Genomic DNA, 21,473 nt, shown 5'->3' with positions numbered 1-21,473 from the left:
GGACACGGGTTCGTGCCCTGGTCCGGGAGGATCCCACATGCCGCGGGGCGGCTGGGCCCGTGAGCCATGGTCGCTGATCCTGTGCGTCCAGAGCCTGTGCTCCGCAACGGGAGAGGCCCGCGTACCGCGAAAAAAAAAAAAAAAGTCGCTAAGAACGTTTTCCTGACCTAGAGAGCTTGTAAATTTTATTATATACCTCCTGCAAATACTTCTGATCATCAATTTTAAATAATATTAAATTTGAGGTTGTGGTACACTGTGCCCGATGTGTTGATTGGGTCTTCTATGTTGACTTCTTTTCTTGGCATTTGCTTCTTTTCAATAAAGGAGCATGAAGACCATCCAACATAGAAACGGCCTCTTAGGACCATGAATAATCTGTTATACCTAATCAAATAAATGCAGAATTTTATATTTTAGGCTTGAATGTCCCTAATTCACCAAGACAGTCACCTCTCACCCCTTGTTAAGGTGATGATCCATGTTAGTTCCCTATCATGTAACTTTCATAGTAGACACATCACAGAACTAACCTGGCTTTTTCTTGTAGAACCTAAAAGAAAAGTGAACAAGTACACAGATAATGGGCAAGAGAATAAGGTTTGAGAGGTAGTAGTTTTCTACCTGGGAGAGAGAGAATGTGGTGTGGAATAGTATAGAATAAGATACAATATTCTGCACTTGAAATGTCTGGAGTATATGATACAACCGCACCATCAAATTGGCAAACTAGATTTTTAGTGAGAGGGTACTGCATAGAGAAGGGAGACTGATTGGGTTCTTCAATTGTTTAGTTCAACAGACATTTATTTAGAACCTCATATATGCCAGGCAATGTACTAGGTGCTTCCAAGTACATTGTCATGGAGTTAAACAACCTCAAAAACTTTAACGTGATGTACTAAGTGCTATGATACAGATATGAATTGGCATTCTATTGGACAGAGACCTTTTCTTCTACTTCATTTTGTTCCACACAACTCCTGGAATGGTACTACAGAAACACAAGGACATTTGTTGAGATTTGCCTGATTAGAGAGATGGAACTGTGACTTGACTTGGGGCCACCTCCAGTACATGGACAGTAAGACTGTGATTTGTATTCAAATCGGAAAAGGTCTGTGCTTCCCATCAACCTCTGCCAACGAAGTTTACTATTCTTAATATAATTAGCATTTAAATGATTTCATTATGTTGACATTTTAGTCCCTGTTATGATAGTTAGTAAAATTAGAAATCCACATGTGGTAGATGATACTTCATAGACTTCACTGAAGTCTGTTAAAGTGAATGATTACATGATTAGTTTCTGAGTCTCCCCTATATCAAAGAGATGGAAGTGATGATAATAAAATCAGTTTCTTTTCAAAAATGACATGACCTTAAACTATAACTAAAGAGGAAATTACAATGCTGGGGAATTCTATGGCAAAAACCAGAACACCACTGAGAAACACAGTAAAAGTTCACCTGCTGTAACATCTAAATCCAAAAGAATTTTTATTTTAAATTGAAGGTTGTTCTCTTCAGTTGAGTTTTCTATCAGTGGGCCCAAAGCTCAGGCCCTTATAATCCCTGCCTAGAATCCTGCCTCCAAGGGAATTTCCCTGTTCTAAGGAATTAGTTCTAAGGAATTAATCTTGATCGTATTCCTTTTGTCAGTGAAAATTAGTCGCCATCCACATTAGACCCCTAAAAGATCAAAGAATAGAAGCTGGGAAACCAGCTCACCCATGTTATTGCCTCACTGGACCTGTTGTTATTCCATTCATTATATCATTTCATGGGTGAAATGAAAGTCTTTTTTCAAACCCAAGTAAAATAGTGTCAAATTTTTAAGTAAAATTTTATTGAACTCTCTCCCAAATTTCTAATGCTAGATCACTCAACTGCTTTCTCTAGTGAAAAATTTAGTGTGACTTAACTATACATTCCCCATGTAACTTGTTGGACATTCTTCATTTCTCTCAAGTATATTTAGGTTTTGAAAACATCTTTGAGTTCTCTGAGTAAATCATTAATTCAGAATTTTATAGGATTGCATTTATGGTTATTTTGAGAAAAATAATTTTATCAGAATTAAGTGGTTTGTTCTTATAGCAAGTGTCTTATTTCATTTTTTCTCCCCTTTGGTCTTTTCTATTCATCAATTTGTTTTCATCCACTGTTGGGGGATCTCGAGTCTGGTGTTCTGAAACTGACTTCATGTGCATTCCCTTTTGGAGTGGAGATCCCATTCTATTCTTTGAAATGCTTACCATTTCCAATACCCACACATCTAATTCTAAGAACTAGTTTTTAAAATGTGTTTTCTCCAAGTAAAGTTTTTTTGTTTGTTTGTTTGCTTTTTGTTTTGTTTTGTTTTTTTTTAATTTCTAAACCTCTTAGAATTAAATAAGCATTGTCCATTTAAAGAGTTGAGAGTTTGAGTTAACACAAACCTTTGTGCTTTGGGGTCATCACATAACGTCTTTTAGCCATCCCCCCGGTATGTAGCTCTTAACTTAGGTATTCACTCAAATTTGGTTGACTCTAGTTAGAAAATGTATCTCTAGACATCCATGAGCATGCGACTTTTACTTCCTGCCTAATTCGATGTGAACTGTGTAGATGTTTGTAGGACAAATGTTTTATGCGTCTCATAAATATATCCTTGAAGGTAGTCCCACAATAGTAAATCCTCATATGTAGATGAAACTATTATGTTGATTTAGAAATCTTTTGTTTAATGTAGGAATAACGCGATTCAGGTAAAAGTTCCAGGAGTAGTAATGAATTTTACAAAGGTTACATGTTGAACATTCCTTGAAAAGACTTCTACTTTTAAGGCTTTTTACGCTTCAGAGATTAGATATATTCAATTACTTTTAGAAACCAAAGATACCTCAATAAATCAAGTAATCTAGTCTTTTTCCTTAGGGTAGGTATTGTGTTACCCCATCTTACAGATGAAGCAGTTAAGATGCAGAAAGCATGTGAACTGCTTCAGGTGATACACACTGAATAAGTAGAAGAGGAATGTCTAGAAAATAGGCTTTTTACCTTCTCAAAGTCCATTCCAACACTACAGAGACTTTGTTGCAAAGGAAAGATGGGATTCAGATAGAGAGCTGAATGTAGATACTGACTCTACCATTTACTAATTCCAAAGAAGTTGTGACCTGAGTTTGCTCTTATGCAGAGATTTAACACCTACTTCACCACGTCCTTGTGAAGATGAATGTGATAAATATATGCAGTTTGCTGAGTGCAACTAAGTAAATAGCAGTTATACTTACTTTTTTATATCATGCTGCTTCTCAAAAAATAAGCATACAAACCCCGACAATGAATCTTTGAAGAGGGCAGTTTTCATGGGAATATAAAGGCCCAGGATACTATAAGCAAATTTGTGTTGATTTTTTTTAATGTACCAGTAAGAAAGAGATAAATAAGACAATGTCTTGAGAACTAGTTTAATGTGAGAAATCACTAATTTTCTATTTTATCTGTACAATTTTTCCCCGATTAAATAGAAGCGACTGAAGACCACTTCTTCTAGGCTATGGTTTTGTCACAGCTGGCCCTGAACTTCCAGCTTGGTTCTTTCCCATGGTGCTGAACTAAACTCAAAACACAACAGAATTTGAGCCAATCAGCATAGACCTGTACAGATTTCATGCCGTATCCCAACATCACACTTATTTGGTCACTGAACTTTGTTGGGCTTGAATTTGCAGCAAATCCAGGTTTAAATATCATTTTCTCTCCTTCAGTCTTAAATCTGTATACAGAATTGATGCCCCACTCCCCCTACCCAACCTCAAAAAATTGGGAAAGTTGAGTCAACTTATTTTCATTGCTTGTCACTTCATCATGTCTTATTAGGACAGGTGTGGTTTTTATAGCTACCTTAGAGCCCTTTGTAAAGATATTTGGTTGGCTTCTCCTTTTCCAGCAATTATGTCAGCATCTATGTTATGTAAATATTCTCCACAGTCTCTAATTGTTGCAGCACCAGAATCTGTAGAGAAATCAAAACCCTCTGAAAATAGTCCAGTTCGTTTGTGTTCTCTTTCCCTTGTGCCTTCCTCCTCTTTTGTGCCCCTGGCTGCCCACAGAGACACTAATTCTGCCATCAACGACCCTCCAGCTTTCTTATAGTGGTATCACCATCAGTGGTCTTGATTTGAACATAGAACCATAAGAAACATTCTGCTCTCTTCTGACAAAGCTGGGAAAGTGGCCCCTCTCACCTCTCTAATAGATCAGACTGAATTGGCAAACTAATTTCAAGTCATAGATTCAGGTGCCTTTCAGGCTATTTGACTAGGTCTTTCTAGTTAAAGAACAGTATACCTTTCATCCACCTATAATAGGTCCTTGGCCTTTCTTCCCCAAAATGCCAAGAGGAATAGGTGCTGATAAGAAAGCAAGGTAGGGGATCCACAGAAGTCCCAGGATCACCAACCATGTTTAATGGCCAAGAAGTCATTTTTTGGTATCTGCCAATCAGTATTCCAGTACATTTTCTGAGCTCAAAATATACTCTGCCCATCTCCATCAACAGATGAGTGTTTACCATGCATTTACTCATTTTAAGTACCACCTTATTGTAGGGAAACACAATGCATAGCACATGCCTCCTTTAGTAGTCAATTCAAATTCAGCATAGATGGGACTGGGGAAAGTAATGAGGTCATATATAAGTAAGGGCTAAGTTATGTGTTATTGAATGTAAGTGCTCCACAAGCTTGTAGGAAAGAAAACATGAGGAAGCTAGTGGGGGCTTTTTTCAATTTGTTTTATTGAAGTATAGTTGATTTACAATGTTGTGTTAGTTTCTGCTATACAGTAAAGTGATTCAGTTATACATAAATATAATAGTTTGCGTTTTTTAATCCCAAACTCCCAATCCATCCCTCCCTTACCACCCTCCCCCTTGGCAACCACAAGTCTGTTCTCTATGTCTGTGAGTCCATTTCTTTTTCATAGATAGGTTCATTTGTGTCGTATTTCAGATTCCACATATAAATGATGTTATATGGTATTTGTCTTTCTCTGTCTGACTTCACTTAGTATGATCATCTCTAGGTCCATCCATGTTGCTGCATTATTTCATTCTTTTTTGTGGGTGTGTAGTATTCTATTGTGTTTGTGTGTGTGTGTGTGTGTGTGTGTGTGTGTGTGTGTGTATATATATATATATATATATCACATCTTCTCTATCCATTCATCTATTGCTGGACACTTAGGTTGTTTCCATGTCTTGGCTATTGTAAAGAGTAGGAAGCCAGTGTTGATCATCAAAGGCATCATGGAGGTATCTGCAACTGTGCCTGGTGGGTCTTGAATTAAATAACTCTTCATGGAATTAAATATAGATCCTAAGACTTTCTTCAGCTTTTTCTTCTCTAAGATGGACAGTAACAATTCTATGACCATGTAGTAACAGAATATTTCTATAAACTCCTGCCATTTCGTGGCTTCTTTTGAACACTTTCCATTTCTATTCACTTGCGAACTCTAGACGTGGAAGCAGAGTGTGTAGTGTCACAAAAATAATAAAAAGATAAAGATTTCTACATCTGCATGCTTCTATCAGTAGTATATGTAAATGTCACTTCACACATGCCAAAGCCATAAAGCACATTTTGCCTTCCCTCTTCTATATTAAAGTCTCTTTCGATGGGATTTATTTCCCATTACTTGAATCAATGCATTGCTCTTTTATTCATCTTTTCTTTTCCACCCTCCATTTGTCTTCATTTAAAACTCATATCTGGCTATTCTCTTCTACAAAAAGGTTCACAGTTACCCATTTTAATAAACAGAACCACATACAGAAATACTTAGAAATGGAAGGCACCTTAGAGAATCACCTTTTTCCACACTCTCATGGCTGATGACGTTGAGGTTAAAATAGATTAAGGGATTTGCCTAAAGTTACACACTAGATAAGACAGAGGCAGACTAGGATTATATGACACTTAATTTTACTTTTATCAATATTCAATATTATTCATTCAACAAACATTTATTTGTGTGATAGGAACAATTCTAGGAGCTGAAGGCCAACAGAGGCTCCCCTAGGCATAATTCTGGTCCTGTGGCTCATGTTTCTTTGGGTTTCTTCTCCCTTTGCTGTGCTCACTGTGGCTTCCTGCTATACCTTTTTAAAAAATTGTTTTATTTCTTCATGTATTGATAGTGCCTTTATCTTCACTCAGTCCCAATTAACTTTCCCAAGCTTTTCATTTAATTAATTCCCATCCTCCTTTTCAAGGTACAAACTGGCTCTCTCCTGGCTCAGTGCCATTCTGCCTCATTATCAGGCCTCCATTCTAAAATAATTATTTTGAGTATAATGAAAATGTTAAACATGGTTGAACCCAGTATGTGATTTTTTATAACTCTGACTGCCAACAGCTGTTTTATAGTATGTTTTGACTTGTATAATGAAGTGTCACATCAAAAAAATAAGCAAACCCTTCATCCTTCCCCCCCACCCACCCATTTCATTCTTTGTTGGTAAATATTTGATTTTATTGTAATGAGGACAGGCTTATTAGACTTAAGCCTCTTAAGTGACTGTGAATGGTTAGACACAAAACATAGAAAATGTTCTTTCCTCTAATATGAGGTACAATCTTTTGGCCTTCTACCTTCCTTTGAAGGAAAGTCCATATTCTGTGTTATTGCCTTGTTTACTGTTCCTACCAGCAACTATAGTGATTGCATTTAGTTACAGAACATTTGTTTGTTTACTTTATTACTTGATGGAATATTTTTCTTTTACCACCTAATATTCTCTAATAGTTCCCCAGATAAGTGTCATTGTCTTATCTTTTGTAGCTATAGACAGAATAAAAGCATCTTGTGCTTAGTGATCAAAATAAGAATAGCCACAGTTCAGTGTAATGTTTTGTCGAGATACTGAAAGATGGCATTTTATATTTATTTAATTTTTTTAAAAGATAGTTTTAGATTCTCTTTTTTGGTCGTGTTTGTTTTGCTCTTTCAAACTCTCATAAAGCGTTGCAAGAATAGGACAGGAAGATCTCATATTCTCTTTACCTTGATTAACCAACTGTTTACATTTTATCCTATATATCAGTTTCTCTTTCTGTCTCATAAAAAATGATATACATATATATTCTTCATATTATATATGTTACATATGTGTGTGTATATACGCAGTTCATAAACCATTTGAGAATAAGTTGGAAACATGGTGTGACTTATCCTAAATACTTTAGCATATATATCAGTGTATTTCCTGAGTACAGGACCTTCTCTTACATTACACAGAACAAGAATCAAACACAGGCAATTTATCGTTGATGTAATACCATTATCTAATGCATAGTCCACATTCAAATTTCATCCACTGTCACAATAATGTTCTTAACGGCTAATTGTTTTTTCCCATTGGTCCAGGATCTAATCTAGAGTCATGTAAGCCATTTAATTGTCATGCTGTGCTTTACTTTTTTGTTTAAAAGCTTGCATTCAGTCACTAATGACCTGGATAGTGTCTCTTTTTAAAGTAATTTCTGCTTGCTGACTACTGTTCCAAGAATAGGAATTTAAGCCAAAAGCTGTCTAACAAAATCCCTTAGGAATAATGTTATCTGTGCCGGAAATGGCACGACAACTTTGAAACCCTGTTGTGACGACAAGTTTTGGCATTTCAGTAGGAGACAGTAAAGAGAACTCTAAGTTAAGCAACATTTTGCAGTTTTGAAATTTAAATCTTGGAATAGAGATTCTGTTGCCATTCCAGTCAAGGGGTAATGTTTACAAGTAGCCGTGTTGCACACAGATTCACAGTGCAGACTTTAAATCCAACCCTAAATAAATATTTAGCTCAATGATGTGTTAGTGAATGCTTAGTAAAAATCAATGTTTTCATCAAAATGAAATACTGGAGATATTTTTTAAAGTTTGGATGTAAATATTAGTTATTTGTCATTTTTTAATCTAAGTCCCCTTTTTTAAAAAAGCTGTGCATTTTTAAATGTCTAGCATTAAAATGAATACAAGTAGTTCCCTCCCCCCCAAAAAAAACAAGGAACACTGATCTGTAGTATTTATGATGCCTAAAGCATGCAGTGTTTTGCTTAGTTCTGTAAATAGAATTATGATTAGGGCTACAAGGTTTCCACAGCAATTTCTAGCCACTGTCGAGCAATAGTGATACCTAAGTCTCAGACAATTTTCTTTTTTCTCCATGTCAGGCTTGCTTCTAAAACTAGATAAAAAGAACATGAAAGAGCCATCGGTTTTACTGACTATGAATACATATCATGTTTTGTGAAAATTATATGAACCTACCTACCTAAACAGATTCATTTTTTTTTTTTTTAAGTATTGTAAAAACAGGCAAAAGTACCAAGTACCAGGAAACTGAGTCAGACCTACCAGTAGCAATTACACTACTGAAAAACCAGATGGTTGACGGGAGGTGCAGAGTCATCCCGTGTTATTTTCACGTTTTCCCTCTAAAAGAGAGAGAGATGTTTATACATGCAAGAGACAAATTAGCTACCAGAAAAATACTATGCACATCCATATTCAGCACGTAGATTAAAAATAAAATAATTGTCTGTTCCCTACAGTAGAACAGGCTTGCCCATTCATCCTTGTGATAGATATGCATGCAAAACCAAAATGAAACCAAATCCCTGCAGATGGCTCATAAGTCACAAAAACTGTTTAATCCTTTCATTGCATCCCTTTGGGAAGCCTGCCCCTTGGTTAGTAGTAACATGCAATATGTATAATGTCAAGTATTCTGTTAGTTTTTTAGTAGAAAGCCTTCGTTTTTTCTAACAGATTTTTGTCCCTGTATTTCATATAAAGAGCTTTATGCCACTCTGTTACCTTAATATGTACGTCCATAGAATTCTGTTGTAGCTTTTGTTTTAATAAGAAAAGTGTCAGTAAGCAGAAACCATGTATGGAAATCTTATCTAAAATTGATTGTGGCTCTTATCTAAATTGATTTTAAGAGGCAGGCAGGTAAATCTAAGGTGCATTTTTACATTGCTCTTTCTAGTGGATTTTGCTAGAAAACAGTTGAGTTTCAAGCAGGACTAAAATGAAAGGAGACCTTGGAGTCTTAACCATTGAACAGATGCAGTAAATGCAGCTTTGGAAATACAGCTGTCACTTCACATCTTTTCCACTGAGTACCTATGTAAGCCAATCACCAGAGCTGCTGTCATTATAATATTTTTGTACTTTTGTTGAAAATAGACACTGTGAGAACTCTTTAAACAGAGTAACGTGCCTATTATCAACCTATTTTTAAATATTTCATTCCTTCTTGATTTTCATTCCACTTAAATTTTTTGACGACCAGAACTGATGAGAACTTATAACAAAAAGGTACTTTTCTCTAGCACTGTGAAACTGTTCATTTGTGAGTTGCTAACTTATCATACCAAATCAGAAATTCTTGATATCTTTATAACATTAAAGCAGTTCCTGGTATTGACTCTTGGGAAGGATTTAATTTTCTTTAAACTGAAAGTTGTACTGCTCTCTGTGATGATGTGAGATTATTTTTCTCTTTATCCCTGACGGGATTTTATATATATGTGTGCATATATTATATATATAGTATATATGTGTATAAATGTATGTGTATGTACTTATACACATAAACACACACACTAGAATAGTTTTAGGTTATATCCGAACCTTGATATGGCTCCGAAAATAGGCAAATAGGTAGAATATATTGAATCAACAGGCATTTAATTGACTAATAATTGTATGATTCCTTTTTAATGAATAAAATAATGCAGTCTTCTCTAACAATGGCTGCCTAACTTAGTAGTATTTCAGTTTTCAAATGGAAAAACTATAATGTAGGGAGCATAATGAACTTCCACAAAATCAGTGTATAAACTATGCACAGAACCTTGATCTCTAAATCTTCAACTTTAAAATCCCTATCTATCTATCTTATACTATATCTACTAAGTATATATATGATATTGTATTGTATTTGGATGTATATAGTGTAAGATGTTTAAGTAGAAATATTAAATAATAAAATGAATCCGTTATAATTCATGGCAATATGAAATGATTCTGAGCTATGTGTACTCACCTAACCATTGCGCATGTTGTTTCCTTTTAGGAAAAAAAATACCAAGAAAGAAAACAAAGAACAAAATACCCGAGAATTCCTAAAGAACAGTAAGTACTTTAATGAGACAATGATTATACTAGAGCTTCTATGACCTTGCAAATTTCTTTTATAGAAATATTCACCTTTCTATTTTCTAAGATAAGAAACTAACATACTAAGTAAATGGAGCCTTCTAAAACTCAATTTCAATTTACTGGAGCAAACTGAAAATCATTTATCCTATAATCCTCTTAGATAAGGGGCCAGGGTAATCCTTGTGATACATATATGTGGCAGAAAATGTTTATGTTGATTCCATCATATCTTTTGACTAGCATCATAGCATTTTAAATTCTATAGAAGAAAAACAGTAAGTAAAATTTAATCAAAGTACCTCACGTTCTCTGTATGTGATACAAATTTTTTTTCACTTTATACAAAACTTTAAGCAGAATCAATATGCTTGGTTTGTTTATAGTCATTAAATTAGAATTATTAAAAAATGGCAGCCATCTGCAGGCATTAAAACAGAGCTTAATCTCATTAGTACATTTCTTTCCAATCCTCTCACAACTTAATTATGACGTGTATTTCCTTACATAGCTATTATTTGTTAGTAATAATTGTTTTTATTAAACAAAATTAAGTGCATTCTTGATATAATTCTTTCTGGTAAAACTAGTAATATTGTAATGATTTCCTAGATGTAAACAATTACATATAATGTAAATAATTATAAATTTTGAATATGTGAATATCAAAAAATAGTAAAATAAATATAGGAAAGCAAAATCCACTTTGGTGACCCATGGTATATCACTTTTAATACCATGGTAGTTTTGAAATGAGTTTTCAAATGCACTTCTCTAAAATTCATAACGGAAATGTTGAAGTAAAATGTAGTGAATTAGCAAAATGATAGATCTATATCTTGATATATATCAAAATGGAATAAAGTCCAATGGAAAGGCTATAAATATGATATAAAAAAGAAATTCATGAATAATTTTTCTAGGATATATACAAATTACACTTAATAAGATTTTCTAGCACCCAAAGAACTTTAAGATGTGATTCATGCATTAAATGATTAAATATAATTAATCATGGTAGTGATGATATATATGCAATTTATCTTAAACTTATTTTACTTTTGAAGTGTGAGAGAAGCAGGAAGAAAAGGATTTTCTTTTACTTACCTATCTGAATATTATCCCTGTGCTGCCTCACTTTATACAAAGTAATTTACCTCACTTTTTGCTGTGCTTATGGATGGCTATACACTTTCAGTTTTAATCAGAGATTTACAAAATTCAAACTTCAGAACTTTCAAAACCTGTTCCTTGTTTTAAAAAAGAAACTCCAAATATGTGAATTGCTTTTCTGAGGTGACATAATATGTTTACATCGTCTTGGGTGTAAGAAGGATAATTTAAGAATTAGATTTTTCTATCATGGTTAAAAAAAAGAAAAAGTGCTGCCAATTCGAGTGAATTGCAGAATATGAAATAAATGGGCAATTTCTTTTTGACATGTTTTATTGCCAACATCTTACTGACCAGAGAAAGTCAACTGAGTAATTCAGCCAAAACATAACACCGAGAAGTTGTCCCACAAGAAGTCTAGCTTCCCTTTAAGTTTTGTTTTTATGTAAATAAGTCAGTATTTAAACATAATTTCAATTCCTTACATTACTTATTGGGGAAAAGGTTGGATTTTTAAATGAAAGAACCATGCATATTTGTTTTAAGGTCTTTATACAAGAGCCAGATAATACCTACCCTAGCCTCTCATAATTTCTTAGTCATCTTCTTATAATTTTATTGTGAAAAGCTATCAGTGGCTTTTTATCTGATCTGATTAATCTATAACTTATTTGGTCTGTTTCAGTGTGACTTATATAAGTGATTTGATTTGAAATGTAATTTTCAATAGGATTTAGTATGGCATACTTTGGAAGGACCTGATTCAAGTAATGACATCTTTTGCTCATTTGGAATAATCCTAGGGAAAATAATGTATGTTTCCAAGAAAAAAATCATGCCCTTTCTTGGTGCATTTTGTGGTATAGGGCAGTTTTTCCCTTCAGCCTCTAATTGTCTTTTATTTAACAACAACATGTTAAACTACTCGTAAATAATTGTAAGGAAAAAGTGACTCTTTTTAAGATACATATCATCTGATTTAATGGTTCCAGAATTCTTATGCCCTAATCCTTCCTTCTATTTCTTTTAATTTTTATTTTATATTGGAGTATAGTTGATTAACAATGTTGTGTAAGTTTTAAGTGTACAGCAGAGTGATTCAGTTATACATATACATGTATCTATTCTTTTACAAATTCTTTTCCCATTTAAGTTATTGCAGAGTATTGAGCAGAGTTCCCTTGCATTACAGTAGGTCTTGTTGGTTACCTATTTTAAATACAGCAGCGTGTACATGTCAATCCCAAATTCCATATTGATCCCTCCCCACTCATCCTTTCCCCCCAGTAACCATAAGTTCATTCTCTAAGTCTGTGAGACTGTTTCTGTTGTGTAAATAAGTTCAATTGTATCATTTTTTTTAAGATTCCCCATATAAGCGGTATCATATGATATTTGTCTTTGTCTGTCTTACTTCCCTTAGTATGATAGTCTCTAGGTCCATCCATGTTGCTGCAAATGCCATTATTTCATTCTTTGTAATGGCTGAGTAATATCCCATTGAATATATGTACCACATCTTCTTTATCCATTTGTCTGTCGATGGACATTTAGGCTGCTTCCGTGTCCTGACTACTGTAAATAGTGCTGCAATGAACATTGGGGTTCATGTATCCTTTCGAACCATGGTTTTCTCCAGATACATGCCCAGGAGTGGGACTGCTAGATCATATGGTAGCTCTATTTTTAGTTTCTTAAGGAACTTCCATAATGTTCTCCATAGTGGCTGTACCAGTTTACATTCCCATCAACAGCATATGAGGGTTCTCTTTTCTCCACACCCTCTCCAGCATTTACTGTTTGTAGACTTTTTGGTGATGGCCATTCTGAAAATTGTGAGGTGATACTCATTGTAGTTTTGATTTACATTTCTCTAATAATTAGCGATGTTGAGCATCTTATTGTGTGCTTTTTGACCGTCTGTATGTCTTCTTTGGAGAAATGTTTATTTAGGTCTTCTGCCCATTTTTTAAATTTTTTCTTTAATATTAAGCCACATGAGATGTTTGTAAATTTTAGAGATTAATCCCTGGTCAGTTGCATCGTTTGCAGATATTTTCTCCCTTTCTGTGGATGGTCTTTTCGTTTTCCTTCTGGTTTCCTTTGCAGTGCAAAAGCTTTGAGTTTAATTAGGTTCCATTTGTTTATTTTTGTTTATATTTCCACTACTCTAGGAGAGGGATCTTGCTGTGATTTATGTCAAAGAGTGCTCTGCCTTTATTTTTCTCTAAGAGTTTGATAGTAGTTGGTCTTATATTTAGGTCTTTAATCCAGTTTGAATTGATTTTTGTGTATGGTATTGAAGAATGTTCTAATTTCATTTTTTTACATGTAGCTGTCCAACATTTCCAGCACCATTTACTGAAGAGACTGTCTTTTCTCCATTGTATATCCTTGCCTTCTTGGTCACAGATTAATTGACCACAGGTGCATGGGTTTATCTCTGGACTTTGTATCTTGTTCCATTGATCTGTATTTCTGTTTTTGTGCCAGTACCATACTATTTTCATGACTGTAGTTTTGTAGTATAGTCTGAAGTCCAGGAGCCTGATTCTTCCAGCTCCATTTTTCTTTCTCAAGATTGCTTTGGCTATTCAGGGTCTTTTGTGTCTCCATACAAATTTTAAGATTTTTTGTTCTAGTTGTGTGAAAAATGCCATTGGTAATTTGATAGGGATTGCATTGAATCTGTAGATTGACTTGGGTAGTATAGTCATTTTGACAGTTTTGATTCTTCCAATCCAAGAACGTGGTATATCCTTCCATCTGTTTGTGTCATGTTCGATTTCTTTCATCAGCATATTAAAGTTTTCAGAGTACATATCTTTTGCCTCCTTAGGTAGGCTTATTCCTAGGTGTTTTATTCTTTTGATGTGGTGGTGAATGGGATCACTTCTTTAATTTCTCTTTCTGAACTACTGTTGTTAGTGTATAGAAATGCAATAGACTTCTATGTCTATATTTTACGTCCTGCATTACCAAATTCATTGATGAGTCTAGTAGTTTTCTAGTAGCATCTTTAGGATTTTCTGTCACCTGCAAACACTGACAGTTTTACTTCTTTTCCAATTTGGATTCCCTTTATTTCTTTTTCTTCTCTGATTGCTGTGGCTAGGACTTCCAAAACTATGTTCAATAAAAGTGGTGATAGTGGACATCTTTGTCTTGTTCCTGATCTTAGAGGAAATACTTTCAGTTTTTCACCATTGAGCATTATGTTAGCTGTAAGTTTGTCATATATGGCCTTTATTATGTTGAGGTAGGTTCCCTCTATGCCCAGTTTATGGAGAGTTTTTTTTACCATAAATGGGTGTTGAATTTTGTCAAAAGCTTTTTCTGCATCTATTGAGATGATCATATGGTTTTTATTCTTCAGTTTGTTAATGTGGTGTATCACATTGACTGATTTGCATATATTGAAGAATCCTTGCATTCCTGGGATAAATCCCACTTGATCATGGTGCATGATTCTTTTAACGTATTGTTGGATTTCGTTTGCTAGTATTTTGTTGAAGATTTTTGTGTCTATGATCATCAGTGATATTGGCTTGTAATTTTATTTTCTGTGGTATCTTTGTCTGCATTTGGCATCAGGGTGATGGTGGCCTCATAGAATGAATTTGGGAGTGTTCCTTCCCCTGAAATTTTTTGGAAGAGTTTCAGAAGGATAGGTGTTAACTCTTTTCTAAGTGTTGGATAGAATTCACCTGTGAAGCCATCTGGTCTTGGACTTTTGTTTGTTGGAAGATTTTTAATTACAGTTTCAATATCATTACTTGTGATTGGTCTGTTCGTATTTTCTGTTTCTTCCTGGTTCAGTCTTGGGAGGTTATACCTTTCCAAGAATTTGTCCATTTCTTCTAGGTTTTCCTTTTATTGGCATATAGTTGCTTGTAGTAGTCTCTTATGATTCTTTATTTGTGTGGTGTCATAACTTTTCCTTTTTCATTTCTAATTTTATTGTTTTGAGCTCTCTCCCTCTTTTTCTTAATGAGTCTGGCTAAAGGTTTATCAATTTTGTTTATCTTCTCAAAGAACTAGCTTTTAATTTCATTGATCTTTTCTATTGTTTTCTTCATCTCTATTTCATTGACTTCTGCTCTGATCTTTATGATTTCTTTCCTTCTCCTCACTTTGGGTTTTGTTTGTTCTCCTTTCTCTAGTTGCTTTAAGTGTAAGGTTAAGTTGTTTATTTGAGGTTTTTCTTGTTTCCTGATGTAAGACTGTATTGCTATAAACTTCCCTCTTAGAACTGCTTTTGCTGTGTCCCATATGTTTCTGGTCTTCATGGTTTCATTGTCATTTGTCTCTAGGTATTTTTTGATTTCCTCTGATTTCTTCAGTGATCCCTTGATTATTTAGTAGCGTATTGTTTAGCCTCCACATGTTTGTGTTTTTTACGGGTTTTTTTTCCTTGTAGTTGATTTCTAATCTCATAGCGTTGTGGTCAGAAAAGATGCTTGATATGATTTCAATTTTCTTAAATTTACCGAGGCTCGCTTTTTGGCCCAGCATGTGATCAATCTTGGATAATGTTCCATGTGCACTTGAAAAGAATATGTATTCTGCTGCTTTTGGATGGAATGATCTATAAATATCAGTTAATCCATCTGGTCTAATGTGTCATTTAAGGCCTGTGTTTCCTTAATGATTTTCTGTCTGGATGATCTGTCCATTGATGAAAGTGGGGTGTTAGAGTCCCCCATTATTATTGTGTTACTGTCAGTTTCTTTTTTATGGCTGTTAGGAGCACCTCAGTATATTAGGCAAATGCTATGTTGGGTGCATAAATATTTTCAATTGTTATATCTTCTTTTTGGATGGATCCCTTGATCATTATGTAGTGTCTTTATTTTAAAGCCTACTTTGTCTGATATGAGTATTGCTACTCCAGCTTTCTTTTGATTTCTACTTGCATGGAATACTTTCTTCCATCCCCTCACTTTCAGTCTGTATGTGTCCCTAGGTCTGAAGTGGGTGTCTTATAGACAACATGTATACAGGTCTTGTTTTTGTATCCATTCAGCCAGTCTATGTCTTCTGGTTGGAACATTTATTCTGTTTATGTTTAAGGTAATTGTTGATATGTATGTTCTTATTGCCACTTGGTTAATTGTTTTGGATTTGTTTTTGTAGGTCTTTTTTCTTCCCTTCCTCCTTTGTTCTCTTCTTTTGTGATTTGAGGACTAACCTTAGTGTTGTGTTTGGATTCTTTTTTCTTTTTTGTGTGTGTATCTATTGTATATTTTCAGCTTGTGGTTACCATGAGGTTTTGCTATAGCAGTCTATATATAAACAAGATTGTTTTTAAGTTGCTGGTCTTTTAATTTCAAATGCATTTCCAATATCCTGCATTTGTGCTCTCCTCTTCTCACAGTTGCTGGTTTTGATATCATATTTGTGTGAAAATGATTTCCTACCTTTACTGTATATCTGCCTTTACCAGCGAGCTTTTCCATTCGTAATTTTCCTGTTTCTAATTGTGGCCTTTTCTTTTCTGCCTAGAGAAGTTCCTTTAGCATTTGTTGCAAAGCTGGTTGGGTAGTGCTGGATTCTCTTAGCTTTTGCTTGTCTGTAAAGCTTTTGATTTATCTATCGAATCTGAAGGAGAGCCTTGCTAGGTACAGTATTCTTGGTTGTAGGTTCTTCCCTTTTATCACTTTAAATATTTCATGCACTGCCTTCTGGCCTGCAGAGTTTCTGCCGAGAAATCAGCTGATGATCGTATGGGGATTCCCTTGTATGTTTGTGCTTTTCCCTTGTTGGTTTTAATACTTTGTCTTTAATTTTTGTCAATTTGATTCCTATGTGTCTCGGCATGTTTCTCCTTGGGTTTATTCTATCAGGGACTCTTTGCTTCCTGGACTTGGGTGACTGTTATTCTTCCCATGTTAGGAAAGTTTTCAGCTATTATCTCTTCAAATATTTTCTCAGGTCTTTTCTCTCTCTCTTCTCCTTCTAAGACCCCTATAATGCCACCAACATTTGTTGGTGCATTTAATGTTGTCCCAGAGGCCTCTTAGACTGTCCTCATTTCTTTTCATTCTTTTATGTTTATTCTGTTCTGCAGCAGTGATTTCCACCATTCTGTCTTCCAGGTCACTTATCTGTTCTTCTGCCTCAGTTATTCTGCTATTGATGCTTTCTAGTGTATTCTTCATTTCAGTTATTGTATTGTTCATCCCTGTTTGTTTGTTCTTTATATCTTCTAGTTCTTTGTTAGACATTTCTTGCATCTTCTCAATCTGTACCTTCATTCTTTTTCGAGATCTGAGATCATCTTTACTGTCATAACTCTGAATCTGCTTCAGGTAGATTGCCTATCTCCACTTCACTTAGTTGCCCTTCTGAGGTTTTATCTTGTTCTTTCCTCTAGGACATATTCCTCTGCTGTCTCATTTTGTCAAACTAACTTTCTGATTGCAGTTTCCATTCTGCAGGGTTGTATTTCTTTGTGCTTCTGCTGTCTGCCCCCTGGTGGGAAGGACTGGTTCCTGTCCACCGGTGGGTGGAGCTGGGTCTGTCCCTCCAGCAGGTAGGGCCATATTACAGGGTGTTTATTGGGCAGCTGTATGCTCAGGAAGACTTCAAGCAGCCTGTCTGATGAAGGGTAGGGCTGTGTTCCTGCCCTGTTGGTTGTTTGGCCTGAGGCATCCCAGCACTGGAGCCTACAGGCTGTTGGGTGGGGACAGGTCTTGGTGAGAAGGGGTGGCCTCTAGGAGGGCTCATGCCAATGAGTACTCCCCAGAACTACTGCCACCAGCGTCGCCACACTGTGCCAGAGCCACCCCCACCTCCACAGGAGACCCTCCAATACTAGCAGGTAGGTCTGACCCAGTCTCTTATGAGGTCACCGCTTTTTTCTCTGGGTCCTGGTGCTCACAAGACCCTGTGTGCACCCTCCAAGAGTAGAGTTTCTCTTCCCCCCAATCCTGTGGAATTCCTGAAATCTTACCCTGCTGGCCTTCAAAGCCACATTCTCTGGGGGCTCCTCTTACCATTGCCAGACCCACAGGCTGGGGTGCCTGACGTGGTGCCCAGAACTTTCACTCCTGTCGGAGAATTTCTGTGGTTCAGTTATTTTCCAGTTTGTGGGTTGCCCACCCCCCAGGTATGGGATTTGATTTTATCGTGGTTATACCCTTCCTGCTGTCTCGCTGTGGCTTCTCCTTTGTCTTTGGATGTAGGGTATCCTTTCTGGTAGGTTCCAGCATTTTTTTATCAATGGTTGTTCAGCAATTAGTTGTGATTTGGGTGTTTCTGTAGGAAGAGGTGAGCTCATGTCTTTCTACTTTGCCATCTTGTCTCCGCCCACACTGGATCCTTCCTCCTTTCTTTAGTTCCTTCCTTCCTCAAAAAAAATGACTCAATTTAAGCCTGAATAATAAAAAACATATTTCTTTAAAATTCTATAAAATATTCATGAAGAGAAATAATCTGAATTAAAATGATGTTGTCAAATATGTGTTAATATATGTCTTAAGGGTGTCAGTGCATGGAGTAAAGCATGATATTAGGTGACTATTTTTCTTGTCTTTATCTGTAGAATACATGCTTGTATTATACACCCATGACTAGTAAATAAGCTTTTACAACTTTTATTTGAATCAAACCTTACAAATGAAAGATGTTTTAGCAAAGGAAAGCCATACAGACCTCCTATACTTTTTCTTCAGAGCCCATAGCTTAAGAATGATTTGGTGGGGACTTCCCTGGTGGTCCGGTGGTTAAGACTTCACCTTCCAATGCAGGGGGTGTGGGTTCTATCCCTGGTCAGGGAGCTAAGATCCCACATGCCTCATAGCCTAAAAACCAAAATATAAAACAGAAGCAATATTGTAACAAATTCAATAAAGACTTTAAAAATGGTCCACCTCAAAAAATATATATATATATTAAAAAAATTTGTTTAATGATTTGGTGATTAAATTATTACTACAGATCTTTAGAGCACATTGCACTTATATTTCACAAAAACTTTTTGTGCTTAAGAAAGATAAGGAAAATAAGGAAAGAGGACCATTGGATATTGTATTTTATATTAATAATTTTCCTCTCAGTTGCTGAACACTTGGTGGTGCTTTCAAGAGCTCAATGGGTCAGCACTTTATAGACTCTAAACACACTGGAAAATAATAACAAAGAGGATACATATTAAAAATTCAGGTGCTCAAGGATGCTTCTGAAAAACTATTCACATTACCCTAGATTTACTAAACCTCTTTAAATACTATTGGGAGTTGATGTTCTCACTCAAGGCATGACTATTATTAACAATCTTGCTTTCCTGGCACACCAAATAGAGCAAGAAGTTTTCAGTAAGAAAGGTCCTAATGGAAAGCAGATTTTAACTAGGAAAGGGTTTGTGATTCACTGGAGAATAAACATTATTTGTAAATGCTCTGCTCAAGCTTCATTTAGTCAAACCTCTCTTTATTTGAAGTAGTTAAGTCCCTGTAATCAAAAAGTATAGACGTGTGTGTGTGTGTGTGTGTGTGTGTAGTAGTAGCATAGAGCTAGGGATAAAACTTATCTATCTGGTCTAAAGTTCTTATTTTATAGACATTACCTCCTTTAATATGCTCATTTATAGAGGGCCAGGTAAGACAAGTCATTTATCCAAGCTGTTGTATCTAGTGACAGAATCAAGAAAAATTCTGGCTTCATTAACCACCCACTGTTTTTCCTATCTGTAGTATTAATTGAAAGAGCTTATAGAAAAACTGAGGGTTTCAGATTGGTTCAAGAAGTCTATTCTCAAAATTTTAACTTCATTCAGCCAAAACTCTAACAAAATTTTATTTAAATAGCATGGCCTACTCTCTACCTGCCAAAAATTTTATTGTGATATGGCTCACTAGGATGACGTTTATAGTGGAAAGAATTAGAGAGAGTTAGTTAGAGAATCTGCGTTTGAATCTTGACTTCATCTATTCCCCCTCTCATAGCAAAGAGTCCTGGGGAAGGTGATGACTTTCAAGATCACACAGGTAAATTACTACTGGATAACAATAATACATACATACAATCTACCATCAGCAAAAGTTAAGCAATTACCTCTTTGATTCTCTACTTTTTTTATCTAGATGATGAAAAAAAAAATCTGTCCAGTCTGCTTCCTGAGACTCTCTGAGAGCTAATTAGATTGCTGTAGTGATGTTATTACATTATTTTATAAAATCTTATACTATGTTACTATAAGAAAAACAAGTTCCTTTTGTGTGAAAATTTGACTTTACTGTTTTGGGAATCCAATATTTCATTTTACAACAACAGTCCATTGCTGATGAAATCACAGTTATTGATTGACGTCTGCTTTGGACAATAATGGTCATCCAGAAAAAAATTCCCTTTTCCTTGAATTTATAATTTACCCTTAATCCTGATCAGCCTTTCTCACACATAGACCTAAGAGAGTTCTTATAAAAAAGGAAGAGTGTTAGGAAGGGAAAAGGAACACTTATTGGGCTCTTAGTTTGTGTCACATGCTGTACTAATTATACAATTAAATTTCATTTGATTGTCAAAAGTACTCCTCCTATGTTATCATGGGTTCATCGATAATGAAAATAAGAACTGAAAGCCTTATAAAGTTAACCTAATTTAGTAAGCAGAAGTTTTATCATTTGAACTCAGGTCTGATTTACCCCTTTTCAAGTTATCACTCTTAAACATTTAACAACGGGTGAAGGCAAAGCCTATTTCATTCTCCTGTATGAATGATGGCATGGTGGGAGGAGGTGGAAGTAAAGAATATATCACTTTTTAAAATGTGATTTGTCTATGAAGAATACTTGATGTACAGATAATACTACTTTATCACTTATGGTCAATAAACATTAGCTTGCATCATGCCTATTTGTCCTTCAGATGCTAAAATTAAACCATGATAGGAGAATTTAATTATGAAAGACAGCTATCTTTAGATAGAAAAAGTAGAACCAAAATTTAAACGAATGATAGCCATAAGTGTAAAAGATCACCTAAAGAGAAAGAACTATGTTTACTCTACTTTTGTTTGAAATTAACAAATGGATGTTCACAGTATGTGCTTCTTAGATTTCTATGCTTATGTTATTATCTGGACTTGTTCCCTTTAAAATCATTGGTAAAACTTCAGAAATTTATCCCTTTATTCATTAATC

The 21,473-nt window shown here is 35.2% G+C and overlaps 1 protein-coding gene across 2 annotated transcripts in view; it reads left to right on the top strand.

The window, feature by feature from the left end:
* SYT1 (synaptotagmin 1) overlaps nucleotides 1-21,473 on the top strand; it is a 534,924-nt gene that overhangs the window by 166,487 nt on the left and 346,964 nt on the right. Inside the window, exon 1 of one of the 2 annotated variants that reach the window (XM_024736770.1) lies at nucleotides 10,140-10,191. The exons of the other annotated variant lie outside the window; for it this stretch is intronic. The gene's annotated coding sequence lies outside the window, so the exon portion shown is untranslated. Of the gene's footprint in view, nucleotides 1-10,139; nucleotides 10,192-21,473 lie in introns of those variants that run through there. 2 annotated transcript variants of the gene reach the window in all.

The sequence above is a fragment of the Neophocaena asiaeorientalis genome, unplaced genomic scaffold (assembly GCF_003031525.2).
Source record: "Neophocaena asiaeorientalis asiaeorientalis breed wild unplaced genomic scaffold, Neophocaena_asiaeorientalis_V1.1 scaffold134, whole genome shotgun sequence".
In the NCBI taxonomy this organism is placed as follows: Eukaryota; Metazoa; Chordata; class Mammalia; order Artiodactyla; family Phocoenidae; genus Neophocaena; species Neophocaena asiaeorientalis.
Note: the sequence above shows the minus strand (reverse complement) of the source record. Positions and strands in the feature narration are given on the sequence as shown.